Source organism: Helianthus annuus, chromosome 16 (assembly GCF_002127325.2).
Source record: "Helianthus annuus cultivar XRQ/B chromosome 16, HanXRQr2.0-SUNRISE, whole genome shotgun sequence".
NCBI classification, from domain to species: domain Eukaryota; kingdom Viridiplantae; phylum Streptophyta; class Magnoliopsida; order Asterales; family Asteraceae; genus Helianthus; species Helianthus annuus.
Window position 1 is genome coordinate 44,383,573 of NC_035448.2, and position 2,534 is coordinate 44,386,106.

The following is a 2,534-nucleotide window of genomic DNA, read 5'->3' on the forward strand; positions in this document are numbered from 1 at the left end:
CACCTTCATCAGCTTCTTGTTCCTGAAGATTCTGAAGCCTCCACCTGAAAATGTCTTGCATTAACTCCAATTTTGAGTCTATTTCTGTGTTGGTACAAGTGGCGTTATGCAATTCTTCCATGAAACCCAGTCGCCGCTTTGTCATGATATTCTCTAGCCAGTAGACTTCCTGCTCTATGTTGTCATATGTAACCGTCACCATGTCTGTTTCATTATCAAAACGCCATGACGTCATGACAGGGTCTGGCTTCACATCTCCTTTGATTGGTGCAAATTTGCTGGTTAATGCTTTCATAAGCATATGTGTTTCATGGCATTAGTTATCTAGAGCGATGCCAATGGATAAGATTTGCCTCTGTATCTCTTCTTCCATCTTCAGAATTGCCCTGACCGTCTTAACATACACCCTCATTCTGTTGTCGAAATGGAGGACGTATCGCCTGATCCTCAGAGTGTATCTCCACGAAACGATTGTTGCCATTTTTGGCGTTTTGTTTAAGTTGGCGTTTTTGGTTAACGATTTTTTTTTTTTTTTTGCAGAAAATGGATAGATTGAAGTGATTACGGAAGCTATGTTTTACGTTTGTTTATATAATGATGTTTTTGGCGCGTAATTTAGGAGAGAATTTCTTCTAATAAATGTTAATAACTGAAATTTAGTTATTTGTGTTGTTTCATCTTCCTGTAATATTCAACGCGTTTTATTTTTAATTTTTGGCGTTTTGTTTTTAATGGCGTTTTATTTTTTGTATGGCGTTTTATCATTTGATGGCGTTTTGAATATGAGGGGTAAAAGACCCTTTTACCCTTAATGAAGCGCGTCCCACATAATAATATTGATGTTATTTATGAAAACGCCCCCGCGCAATCTAGTCCATGGATTGTTTTGATTGGACGATCCATAATCGTTCTCACTGTTCTCACACCTTTCACCGTTTTCTCTAAATCCTGACCTTTATAGCATAATATAACCAACAATACAAGTGCAAGGAATAAAAATGAAAATTTTCATCTCCCTAACCACTTTCTTTAATGTCCTAACCTCCAACCAACTCATTTAATACTCCCCACAAATCCCAACCACCTTCATTTAACTCCCAACCACTTTCATTTAAACCTCAACCACTTAACCCTCTCATTAATACCAACTCTAACACATTCTAATCACTTGTACCACCTCCAAATTACTTCCAAACTCTCTCAAATCTCCAAAATTTTCAACTTTGGGCAAAAAGTTCAAGAACCAAAATTGGTAACTTCGGTGTTCCAACAACTCAAGACTCGTCAAACTCACTAAGTGGAAATTTCTTCATAAACCGTGAGTATACTTGACCCTTTTTTTACGCTTTAATGCACTTTTGGGTGTAACATGTTTCAACTATCAAAATTCACAATACACATAATCGAACATATTCAATCACTCAATCCTTGGAATTCATCAATTAAGTCTTCATCGAAGCTTTCATCTGATTCTGGAATCAGATTGAATCCTCCTTTAGGTGTCAACGAACCTATCTGTTCATCAACATTATACACTTTCAAATCTGGCCGGAACAAATTCTATTTGTTGAGTTTGCTCTTTTTATCTACAACATCATCATTTTCTCTCATCTTATCTTCTTCTGCAAGCTTCTGATTCCAATCGGTGACAGAAAGCACTGGCGTTTCTTTTTGCATGGTACCACAAACAGGACAAGCTAAGCTACCTTTCTCTTTCACGTAACCGACATACACGGAAAGTAAGCATTCGTTTTTCGATTTACAAACTTTGATATAAGCATTTTGTTGGGCATAACCGGGTTTAAGGTTGTATTATTTGGGTTTTGTGTTTATTATTTGTGTTTCGGTTTGTTACGACGTGATTCAAAACCTTTTTTATATTTTGGGTTACTTGTGTTCGGATAATACCGGGTTCAGATTTAATTAATATATCGACTTAGTTACACCAGAGCTATTGATTTAATTAATATATCTCATTTTTGTTATTTGCTTTTTAGATATGGAACGACATAACAAGCATCCCAAAGAAGGATCACATCTTAGTGATGTTATTGTCACAAGTATATGTATATTTTATACAACTTTAAACCTATATTATTACCTTAATTTTTAACATTTTTAGAAGTAAATAGCTGGTCACTTATAAGATATGTCGTTTTGTTTTTGAAGGTGACAATGACAAATTGGCAATTACTTAACATGTTCCCTAGATGTGGCGAGAATGAGTTATATTAGAGATTATGTATTACACCTGTGTGCCGGGTGTTGCAACATAGGTATGGACGCGTGGTTTAAGTGTCACTAGCTGTAGCTGCATGGCTATTTTGGGTGTTTCTCTTTTCCGACTACTCATCCATTTAGCCCTACGTTTGCCCTTCCCCTCATGGTGGTGACGAGCAGCGATGTCAGAAGCATTAAACATCACATTGGCGGTGGGGTTTCAAGGGCGTAGGAGGAACGGTGGTTTGTGTTCTTTGATTGGGGTGAGAGGCTCCGTGACGATGGTGCTTCAGGAGACGATTTACTGAAAAAAG